General features: G+C 39.7%; 1 non-coding gene across 1 annotated transcript; it reads right to left on the bottom strand.

The window, feature by feature from the left end:
• Window positions 1-820: 820 nt before the first annotated feature.
• LOC114239202 (U6 spliceosomal RNA) lies at window positions 821-927 on the bottom strand. Its single transcript, XR_003624389.2, has one exon. It is a non-coding gene; the product is annotated as a U6 spliceosomal RNA (small nuclear RNA).
• Between the last annotated feature and the right edge of the window lie 11,519 nt (window positions 928-12,446).

The following is a 12,446-nucleotide window of genomic DNA, read 5'->3' as shown; positions in this document are numbered from 1 at the left end:
CGAAGTATGATGCTGTCCGAGCCCAAGTGCCACTTATTTAGAGTTTATGATCCGCCCACCAAGTACCCAGATATAGTCCCTATCACCTTCCCCACACACTTGGTTATTGGCATTTTGACACCTTTTTTGCACAGCGGGAGGCATTCCTGACACTATGAACGTAATATACCTGTTTCAGATCACAAACATTACTCGTTAACCTTAGGCAGAAATCTAACATAATCAAATATCCTTTTGCCACCCAATTCAAGTCAAGCAGGGACAGGATAGATAGGAAAACATAATATGAACAGTACATAGAGAAATACTCAAAAATTTTTTTTGTTTAAAAAGGGGTTTTCTGTTTTCAGAATCCACAATCTGTCACAGTTTCCAGGTTATTAATTATTTGCAAACCGTGTGTTTAAAAAGGGTTCAGAATATGGAATGCTGTGATTTAGGTGAATTACATTCTTTAGCAGAGTGACTTTTACTATTTTTTTTTTACTTTCTTAATATATTTTATTTAATGCAATATATCCCAAACATTTTCATTTCAGTATGAAATCAATATCAACTTTTTTCTTTTTATTTTCTTTCTTTTATTTATTATTTATTATTATTTATTTTAATTGAAGTATAATTGATTTACAATATTGTGTTAATTTCTGCTGTACAGTGAAGTGACTCAGTTATACATACATTCTTTTTTATATTCTTTTCCATTATGGTTTTTCCCAGGATATTGAATATAGTTCCCTGTGCTATACAGTAGGACCTTGTTATCCATCCATTCTATATGTGATAGTTGGCATCTACTAACCCCAAACTCCCAGTCCAAAAACACATGGAACCCTTTATGAATTTGCATGTCACCCTTGCACAGGGGCCATGCTAATCTTCTCTGTATCATTCCAATTTTAGTATATGTGCTGCCGAAGTGAGCACGACTTTTACTAGTTTTTCTTTTTTTTTTTTTCTTTTGCTAATATTCACGGTCTCAAATAGGACAGAAAAGTTTTCAGGAATTAAACATCCCTTTTTCATCTCTTCTCTCTGACCTCCCAAAAGTTGTCTCTTACAATCAAGTCAAAACAGAATGCTTTCTATGTTGGTCACACCACTCTTCTCTCTAAAACCTGTGTCTGACCAGATGCAAATGATGACTAGTTATATATCTCTACTCGGTAAAGCTGTACATACTTTAAGACATAAAGTGATTAGAATTACTAATACTATTTTAAAATTCTAAAACACAATTGTATCATTATGTTGTTCCTAAAGATGCCTCCTCACTTTCAATCATTTAAGATGAAAAAAGTGGCCCTGAACAGGTCGGAGGCCAGAAGCATCATTGGACTTTCCCCGGAAAAGCCATCCCTATTCCCAAATAGAATCCAAGTGGCTCACGCGTTCTCCCTGCTGCTGCCCGTGGAACTTCTCTTCACTCAACCACCGTTGGCCATAATGGGTTGTTAATGTCACATTCAGCCAGTGTAGCCCCTCCTGCTGAGTCACACTGTCTCCTGATCAAGCCCAAGTGTAGCCAGTGATTGGGAATGCCTTGCCGGCCTTGCAAGGCCAGCCCTGTAGCGAGGGTGTGTCACTGGGGTAGACCACGGGGCTTTCTCTGTCCTCACAGCCTGTTATTAAAGGTCCCAAAGGCTTCACAGCTGGGTTCTCCCTCCCTGATTATGATGCCTGGAAGGGTTATCTTATTCTTTTAGTTTCTTAAGTTCCCACATTCAAAGAACTTGTTATAAGTTTTCCCCAGGCTGAGTTGTGGGATATTTGGGTAGACCCTAAAAGCACCCACCCGAATGTGCCCTGCACTCTCGGCCTTCCACTCAGTCAGCAGCCCAGGAAAAAAGCATAGACATCTGATTTTTTCTTCTTTCTGAATGAGCTTCTTGTCTATCTGAGGTACTCCTGGAAAGCTTCTTGTATTATCTTTTCAGAGTCTTAATTCTTGTATTCTGTTGTTTGATCATTAATTCCCAAATCCTCTTTGATAATGTTCTTAGTGGGTTCATCTGGTCCTCATAAACATGAGACCTCTGTTCCCACCTCAAGCCCCGCCCCCCACGCCCCCCCCTCCACATTTTAAGCAGAAACTACATGCTAAACACTGCACTAGGTGTTAGGCTTTCATCCTAACCCGAGGGACTTTCCAGGCCTGAGTGGGAGACAAACACAGAACACTAGAACTCCAAAAGTAATTGGTATCCTCACAAAGTTAATATTAGAAACACAAATTCATTCTCAATTCAGTGAACATGGGGACACTTTAGTTAAATCTGCTAATATGTTGTTCCCTTATAGAAATTAGAATAATCACTCCAACTATCTCCCAGGTCCTGCTCAAAACTGCTGGCACATTCACCAAACTTGTACGATTTCTGAGCTAAAGCTAAAGGTAGTGGGTCTCCAAGCACATCCAAAATTTCTCCTTTTTATATTCAGCCGATGTTCAGAAACAGTAAGAAGCCAGCGAAGGGTGAAATATGCATGGCATGCCTCCTGGATTATCAACTAATGGTAGCATCATTGATAGAACAAAATTAATTTACTTAAGAAATCAGAGCCAAGTGGAGCTGAGGTCTGGTAGGTGAAAAATGTGTGTTTTATCAGCTAAAGTACTCAGCTCCAAACTCCCCTGCTTCTTAAGTACAAGTAATGTATGGCTGAGTTTTGGCATTGCACTGCATGCCTACCCATCCTGTCATAATTAAAAATCTCCGAGAGACCTAAAAGCTGTAAATGGCCGTCCTGATGCCCACTAAATGACATATACCCACTAAAATGGATTTTTGAGAATCACCCAATTTATAAAACACTAGATGTGACATGGTTATCACATAGAGGGGTTTGAAAGATGAACTATGGTGGAGATACACTTCCATGATGAATGCACTCAACATTCCTTCTATTGATTTTTTTTAAAGATATTTCAGTCTGTTGAATTGGATTATATTTTAAAATAGAGAGTTGAGATATTCACATTTTTATCCTTTACCCTTGAAAAAGATTCATTTTGGCATGAGATGGCATGATTTGAAATCAGCTATAGTGTTCAATTTTCACAATCTGTAATTTTAACTCCCTGTGTTTGGGTGCTTCCTAATTTATGGACATGGAGTGCCAAAGTGGAAGTCAGGTATGGACTTAACCAGCCTGCCATGTAGTAGGAGCTGGCATGTGACCGAGGCTCTGCCATTCAGATCTATCAGTGAAAGTCTTAGATTTAAAAGAGAGTGAGATGGGAGAACAGATAGAGGGGTATCATGTCAAAGGATAAGATGGATTAACTATAATGAAACATAAGATACTTAATCCAAGTAGTATACTTGGATTAAGTATCTTATGTTTCATTATAATCTTTGCTTTTGTCAACCTGATGGATGACTTCAAGGAAATTAGTGATAACTTTTCAGCTTAACTTCACTTATTTGGGAAATCAGAATGATCGATTTACTTCATGTTTCTGAAAGCTCTAAAAAAAATTTCCTAAAGTGGTTCTTGCAAATAAATATTTCATAATTTTATAAATGTTGGAAAAGATACAGTTTAAAAAAGTCAATAGGCGTTCATGTGGATTAACCTCTAAAGAATGTGGGAAATGAATAAAATTGTGGCTTAAACACATTTTTTAAACTCTTACCTTACAATATCAAGTTCTATCTCATTTCTTATCTGCTTGCTGCCTCGATTTTGCTACAAATTTAAAAATCGTTAGAGTTGCCATTTACTCTCTGTTGAACTGGAAGTTCCCCAAAAGAAAATGTGGAAGGTCTATATGTTTAAAGTCAAGCTATGCTCATTATAAAATGAGAAACCCTTCACACCAGGCTCCATTTTAATGCACATGGTAACTATGATAAATATCAGTTACCATTTAGCTCTTAGAGGATTGTGTTCTGTATAGAACAATACAAGCTCTTCGCCAGTCTCTCCTTTCTAACTTGCTGGATTAACTAATGACTCATGCTATCAAAACAACACGGTGACTGCGGCTGGGAGCCCCCTGAAAGCTCCCATCCCACCTGGGAGCTTTTGTTTGCACTCTTGTGGATTCTAGTTGAGTCATATTTAAACCAAAAGTCAGCTGTGTTTTCTCTAAACCTATTTATGGCAGTTGTACTTATTATTGTATGTATGTAATGTAGTTAGATATCAAATAAATCAATGAAACATTAGAGCAAAAAGAAAGATATCTTTCTTTGAAAACTAAAGGGAATCGTTTCGAAAGATTTAATAAAACTGTCACTGAAATGATTGCTGTTGAAGGGTGGCGTAGGTGAGATAACTTTGAGAGATTGGGAGGGAAATCAAAATGTAGGTGAATTTTTTGATCATATTGGTTTGTAACAGTCTTTAATTCATTCGAAGAAAAACAACCTGAACTTGTAAGTAATGCCCTAAGGGTATGATTTTTACAAGAAGGATGATTTAGAACTCCAATGGACATATCCATCAAAGAAAAGGCTTGGAATTGCACCAAGTGTTGGTAAATGCATGAACATTTATGCAATAAATGTTTTCAAGATAACTAAATGTTCAAACTACATGTCTATATCTTTTCCTAATGATTCCTTTCTTTAACTCTGTGGTTGTGCAACCAAACACCAGTACCAATTGGATTAGATAACATGGTTCTCCTGTAAAATCAAATAAATTGCAAAACCATTTTTCCAAATCAAACAATTACCACTGGAACTTTCCACTAGATCTCATAGTTTTAATGAATCACTGCATTCTATTTTCCCCCTTTATATGTGCACTATCATCTTGAACCAGATTTTATCACCTCGAGCCTAAATTGCCCCAATTATCTTCCTAACTGCATCATCATTTTAGTCCCTTTTGGCCCTACAATATTTTAAAATACTTCCATCATTAAGATACGTTGGGGCTCATAAAATTCTAATATTACCTTCTGTGTTTATATCCTTAAGTCCAGACTTCCTACCGATTGTTCCACTCCTGGTCAAATTGGTCATATACCCTCCACCCTCTCACAGCTCTTTGATTTGAGCACATCCCTAGTGGGGGGACCTTCCTACTGTCCCCTGAATGCAGTATGCTGAGCGCCAACCCCAAGTTGGTGATAGATCCTCCTGCCAATATATCCCTGCCCATCCTTGAGGGCCTCGTGTAATTCACCCCTCTTCCAAGAGGTTTTCCATAAATGAGAACCAATCCAGTTGTCTTTACCCCTATTTGTCTGTCCCATGTTTCATAGAGTGTTGTGGTCATCGAAGGCGTGGATTGTATGTTTTCTCCAAATTCCCATCTTTGAAGATGGGAATCAGATTTTTCATTTTTCCAGTGCTATCATAATGCATTCACTGTGGATACTCAGTCCTTAATAAATTCTGTTGATTGAAAAAATAGTACTAAAAAATAAATAGTGTGCTTGAAATATTCATAAAGACTTCTACATTAGAAAAACAGAATATTTAGTTATTTATATCTAGCATAAAATCTCATCTCTAGCCCTTACAATGAGTGCAATTTACTGAGTTTCAACAATTCCTTGGTTTCCTTGCCCCTATAACTGAATTTCTCACATGCTTGTTGTGGGGATTAAGTAAAATAGTTTAAATAAAGAGTAGTGCCTGAGACATCATAGGGCATCAAAAAATGGATTACCTGTCCATCATTTATTCCCATTTAAACCCTTTTTAAAATTTTGTTTGCATATAAATGTTTAAGCTATAATCTAGTGTAACTCCAAAGTTTTTCAGGAAGCAATTTATATCACACTATTTTGGTGGAGGTATCTCAAAAAAAGAAATGGTTAATTGGGTAAATGTAAGTATTTATTGTATTTATCTAAAAACCTTGAGCAGCTCATATTCCTCGATAAAAATGAGAAGCAGGGGGCTTCCCTGGTGGCGCAGTGGTTGAGAATCTGCCTGCTAAAGCAGGGAACATGGGTTCGAGCCCTGGTCTGGGAAGATCCCACATGCCACGGAGCAACTAGGCCCGTGAGCCACAATTGCTGAGCCTGCACGTCTGGAGCCTGTGCTCCGCAATAAGAGAGGCCGCGATAGTGAGAGGCCCGCGCACCGCGATGAAGAGTGGCCGCAACTAGAGAAAGCCCTCGCACAGAAACGAAGACCCAACACAGCCAAAAATAAATAAATAAAAATAAATTTAAAATGAGAAGCAGTTGATGAGTTGATAATGTGTGTAACTAAAAATTTACAGTTGAGGGAAGGCGGGCACACCATATCTCCATGAGTCAAAGTAAAGGGATGTGAACCCTTAAGGAAGCCCTCTGGCAGTAGGTTGTAGACGAGAGAAGATGCAGAAATAAATTTCTATATAGAAATCAAAGGTGCAAAGATTTACATATTAAACCATCATATAGAGACAGCGTTACGTACCGTATGTCAAAGGAGAATTTTTTTTTTTTCCTTTGTACAAATAGGAAGTTTCACTACCAGCGGATGAACATCTCTCCTTAAGCCTGCTGGAAATCAAGGTTAGGATGGGCTGTGATGAAGAATAAATCAGAATTAATAACCAAGGTTGTTACTTTGGGACTTAGTGTTTCTTTTAAATCCCACTAGTTCCACCACTTAGTACATATGCTTCATTCTTCTCTTAGCACCTCCAAACGGCTGATTATTCAGCCCAAAGTCCAAATCAAGGTCTGTCCAAATCTGTCCAAAGCACATCATAATTAGAGAGAGAAAATCTGAAAAGCAATAAACATTTTTAAACAGTCTGTATAAACCTAACACAACTCTAAATATGACACAAAATGATACAGCCACACTAAGGGGTTGGTATGCAGGAAATAGAGCAGCAACGAGAACGGTGACCCTGCATATTCCATCACTCAAGAAAGTAGATATTAAACCGTGAGGATTATTTTCTTTCACATTGAGAGGCCCCACCCAATCCCCCAGATTTCTGAGAAATCAGATAATTGCATCCATTAAACTCTTAGGAGAACAGCTCGAAACGAACCTTGAGGCACTTACAGTGTTTACCCGCTGTGGTCTCACATTTCTCCTGAAAGTCTCTGGTGCACAGGCCTGACTCTCCCTGTGGGTAAACCAGAAAAGCCCGACATTCGCTATGAAAACTCTGCAGCCTTTCCGTGTGCGGTATCAAGATGACCTGACCCATTAAAACTTTTGTTAATTCACATGTTTCCTTCTCCCCTTTACACGTGGAAAATTTCATTAAAAGCCATGTTGGGAAAGAAATCTCTCTTCTAACCGTGCTGAGTTTGTCCCCTTAATGTTAATAGCAAATAAATATGTAGCATTTACTAATTGCCAAGCACTGTTCTGAGTAGCTAGTTGATTTAATCTTTACAACCACCTTGTAAGGGTGTGAGATGGGTACTGTTATTGTTTCTGATTTACAAATGAGGAGACAGAGGCACAGATGTTTAGTCTCTTGTTCAAGGTCACACACCTGCTATGTAGTGGAGGTAGGACTCAAACCCAGTCTTCTGGCCCCAAATTGATGCATGAGTGGGAACGTCTGTGTTCGCGTGTACATATGTGTGACTAGTTGCTCACAAGTGTGTGCGTGTGTGAGTGCATGTGTGCATGCATAAGCTGTACATATGTGTCGGGGCAAAGCCAGGATTCAAGTCCAGATTTGTCTGATGCATTCTCATACTGTATTATCTCAATTAAAAAATGAAAATAGTAATGGATATTTCTGTCTGACTTTAGGGTCTGCAGAATTCTCTTGCGTGCATTGCCTCAATTGAATAAAGCAAAGGTACACCACAGAATCTTCCATCTACACTTCCAAAAGTTTGCCTGGAAAGTGGAAATGAAGAGGGTTGGGAGTTATGATAAGTTTTATGAATGTAGCAGCTGACAGGCCAGGAGGAGGAAGGGGAGAAAAGAACACATTACAGAAATAACACACACACACATATATATATATGTGTATATATATATATATATATATATATATATACACATATATATATGTGTGTATATATATATATATATATATACACACATATATATATGTGTATATATATATATCTATCATCCTTTCATCAAATAATCTCAAAACACATTTCGGTATTTTTCTCCACAATTTTCCCATGCATCAGTGAAGCGTATAGAATTTCTCTTATTGTTTAAGGTAAATAAACTGACAGTGAGAGAGGCTATGATTCTCTGGTACCAGGTGCTGGGTCAAGGGCTCAGCCAAGTGAAAATTCAGCCTTTAGAGATAAAGGGATACGGCTGCTTTGGTTTCCCGGGAGACCGCGGAGCGTCCTTTCAGCAAGTCAGCTATTTGACCACGTTTGTACATAAACGCCTGCATCCTCCAGGTCACCTTCCCTTCTGATGCTGGCTGAGTTTCCTGTTGGAAGCTCATCTTTACCTACTGCCAAACTCCATAAATAGCTTCAAAAGATTCTCTTGGAAAGAATCAAAGGCAATTCCAGCTGAAGCCCTCCGAAGGAAACTTGCAGCAGACGCGCTCACCTTCTGGTAACTCTGACACAGTAATTTCCCTCCGCCACCTCACTTCAGGGGGGAGTCTGGCACGGCGGTGGCGGAGCCCTAATCAGATAGCAAGCCCGCGCTGGCTGTGTCAGAAATGATGTCAGGGCCGGCGGTCCCCTGGCCACTGCCTCATTTGGAGCAAACACTGCAACACTTGTTTTTTAGGCTACTTTATGACTTGTCTGAAAAATGACCTTGTTTGGCAGGGAAGCCCGCTAATGTATGAGGTGTTACCCCAGGATTTTAGCACTTCTACACACACAGCATTCTCTCACACACAGAGCTGCACAGTGGGAGGACCATTGAGCTGCTTGTCTTATCAAGGTCCTGGATCAGGGGAGAAGCTCCAGGACCCAAGGTGTGTTAATACCTTCCTGTGGGTAAAATCTACCAGGAAACAGTGTGGCCAAAAGGATGGGGAGAAAATGTTTTCGTTTTATGCCATATGGTTTGGCTTATATCGGATTTACACATTTGGAGTTTCGTATTTACTTTTAATGGTGGTCCTTCACCTCGGGTCCATGGATGTGGTTTGCACCTCTCCTCTTGGGGGACTGGCCTGCCCAAGGCTCCAGCCAGCAGCTTCTGAGAGGTGGTGGCCCTTCTGACAGCAGAGCTTTCTTTTCCTCCTGTCTCCTCACAATGAGCTCGTGTCCTGTGAGGAGTGGCCAGGTCACTCTGACAGCCACGCTCATCCTGGGGCCGGGATGGGGGGAGATGGCCGCCTTCCTCCTGACCCCCAGGCCCTTCTCACTCTCAGTCACTGCAAAGACACTGCATGGAGGTCACTGCTTCTCCTCCTCGGAGCCTCCTTCCCTCGGTGCTGCCCCTGAGAAACCTTCTGGAAATTATTTGGTAATAAGAAACAGACCCAAGACGGTGTCGTGAGGTGAGGCTGTGACCTTTCACCTTCAGAGACCTGGGTCCCAAGCCTTGCTAGAGGCTGGTGGTCTCTGCCTTGTAGAGACCAGGTATTTCAGTGCCACAGGACCCAATGGCATTTGGGAGTGACTTCACACCGATGCCTAGAAAAATCGGCAGCAAGATGCACAGGCCCAGGACTGGGGGAAAGTGCGTCATTTTCCTGCATCTCCGCTCTGCTTCAGGGCCAGTAGGCTTTCTGTTTTGACTTCAGTAACTTCTAGCTGTGTAGAGAATGACATGTAGAAGTCAGGGTCTGGTGGGGAGAATAGATCAGCTTTTCTGTGTAGGTCATGGTACTCTCAGCTTCCTGGTTCTTGGTGAGAATATTTCTTTATACATCATGATTCATCCAGAGTCTTAGTCCATACTTTCTAACATACCATTCCTTTGGTTTGTCCCTTTCAATATTTATTTCGGTATTCTCTCAAATTGTATCCCAGAAACATCAGTGGATGTAGAACACAGTCACTATAATGGTAATATATAATCTTCCACTTTATTTCCTTCAAGGACAATCTAAAGTATCCATTTTATTTATCAGAGACCTGCATGTGTGTTCATTTGTTTCATTTAGAAATTCACTCCATTATAGTAACGGAGAAGGGCTTTATACTATTATCACAGTTCCGGACCATCCGACAAAGACCCAGGACCCCTCATGGCTCCAGCTCACAGAAGCTAATTCTGCATCAAACTGAGGGGCTCAGAGACTAGTGGGAACCATATTGCCTGGGTCCAAATCACAGCCCTGCCCTTAATTGTTTGTGTGACGCTGGGCAAGTTCATCTCTTCTAGGTATCTCAGTTTTCTTATCTATAAAATGGGACTGATAGCAGCAAGCTTGTCACTGGGGTGTTGTCAGTTGATCTATGTGAAGTGCTTAGAACTCTGGCCCACAGAATAAGTGTTATATAAGGTTTGCTTTTATTTCATAAGAGAAAAGCAGCAACAAACCCCCTCTAAGTTGACAAGTATTTCCAGAAGGCCACAAGAGACTCTATTTGATAATGAAAAGTGCTGTATATAAAACCTAAAAATGAATGGCCCGTATGAGTCAAAGGGCAGTAGAAGTGAGAAAAGAGAGAGAGAGAGAAAGAATGACCCATATCCAGTTAAGCCAATGTCAGGACTTGAATTGGACCAGCCAGTACCACAGAGCTGAAATCAAATGCAGAGAGGACCAGAGGAGGAGACTGCTGATTCTCCCATCCAACCCAGTTTCCCCCCATCTGTAGCATCTAAGGCTGGGTGTCCTCATGAGATTCTTTGGCACTTTTATTCCAAAATATTAATTAGCACGACACTGGCCCCACATGCTTAAGGGCCTAAGTAACATTAAGCCTTGGAATATACCTACTGGAGCTCAAGTAATCAAAGTAAGTGAGGCAAAAAAAAAAAAAAAAAAAAAAGACAGGATTATGTGGAGACTTTTGCACTTCGGGCAGTGAAGAGAACTTAAGAGATTTTAGGCAGATTCTAATAGTGCTGAAGTTTCCAGGGTTATTTGACTGAGGAATTGCACTGTTTTGAAAGATATTTAGACAAAGTAGATTTCTTTGCGTGCTAGGCTTCTAAATTATAACTAAAAACCTACTTCAAACCTACATGCCAGGTCTTAGCACTGAATGTTCCATTATAGAAATACTAGCTTAAGAAAAGCAGATTCACAAATGATTTTTTCAAATCATTAAAAATAAGAAAAGATGATTGTTTGACTAAAAATATCATCCCTTAAACTATATTGTTCTTACATTTTGCAATTGCCAAGTGAACACTGGTGTACGTATTTCCTGATTCAGAAAAGCAAAAAAAATTTAAATAAAATTTATGAAGGCGTACATGAAAACACTTACGCTATCTCTAAGTGTACATAAAATTTTTAAATTGTTACAGAAGTAACAGATTGGCTTATCAAACCTTGAAAAGTCCACTTTAAGGTTTTATATGTCTAGCTTTCTCAAATACTTTGGGAGTTTAGAAAAAATAAAAGATACTATGTGCAATGTTTATGCCTATGACGCAAGAACAATGTTTCTTAGAAAAGTCAAATTTTGGTGGTCCGATTTCCCACTAACAAGAACCAAGGGTTCTTAGAGACATAATTGTTTTTAGGTCCAGCAAATGTGTAAGATGAGCCTGGGAGGCCTTAGTGCACCAGAAAGCAAGAAGTCTATCAAAGAGGAATTGGATTGTGTCAAAAGGACACAGGAGACAACTTGAAGAAGCTGCCTAAGATGTAACGGCTTTAGTATAAAAACAGTAACTGCAATGGATTAAAATACATCATATATATGCTTTCATAATGATACCCCAAAGCACCCCACTCTGGACACCTTCAGGGTTGCTAGTGCAATAACATGCTATTCTGAGCATCTATAAATAGACAAAGAGTCCTTATTTCAGGGTTCCTAAATAATTGATAGAGTCCTTTTTTTTTTTTTAATTTATTTTTTTTTGATAGAGTCCTTTTTATAAAGGAATTCCAGAAATGACAAAATTAGGGAATCGTTATTTTGCCAAGTGCAGTGAAATAATGGATTTATGCAGTAGTCATCAATTAATGTTAAAAAAAAAAAAAAGCGAAGTGATGGGGCTCATTATAAAGGAGAATCAGGCTGACTTCACCTGAGCCCACCGATCAAAGTCTAGCCACACCAAGAGCAGGGTGACCAGACAGGTGCCTCAGGACTGGATGCAGGGAGCGCTCAGCACCGCCCATGGGTAATTGAACCTGAAGGTCACCAAGCCTCTGGATCTAAATGCCGGTTTACAAGAACAAGCCAAAGAACAAAGACCAGCGGAGGAAGCAACTGACCAAACCTAGAATTGAGGACGTTCTAGTCTCTCCATCAAATCAATGATGCAAAGAGAGTGGGGTGGAAGAGGGCTGTTACAGAATAAGAGAGACTTAAGTGACAAACAAAAGGGTGCTGTGTATTGATCTCATTTTTTCAGCTTTATTGAGATATAACTGACAAAACTGTAAGACATTTAAAGTGTGCATCATGATTTGATATATGCCCACATTGTGGAAAGATTACC

This window comes from Balaenoptera acutorostrata, chromosome 6, assembly GCF_949987535.1.
Source record: "Balaenoptera acutorostrata chromosome 6, mBalAcu1.1, whole genome shotgun sequence".
NCBI lineage: Eukaryota > Metazoa > Chordata > Mammalia > Artiodactyla > Balaenopteridae > Balaenoptera > Balaenoptera acutorostrata.
Note: the sequence above shows the minus strand (reverse complement) of the source record. Positions and strands in the feature narration are given on the sequence as shown.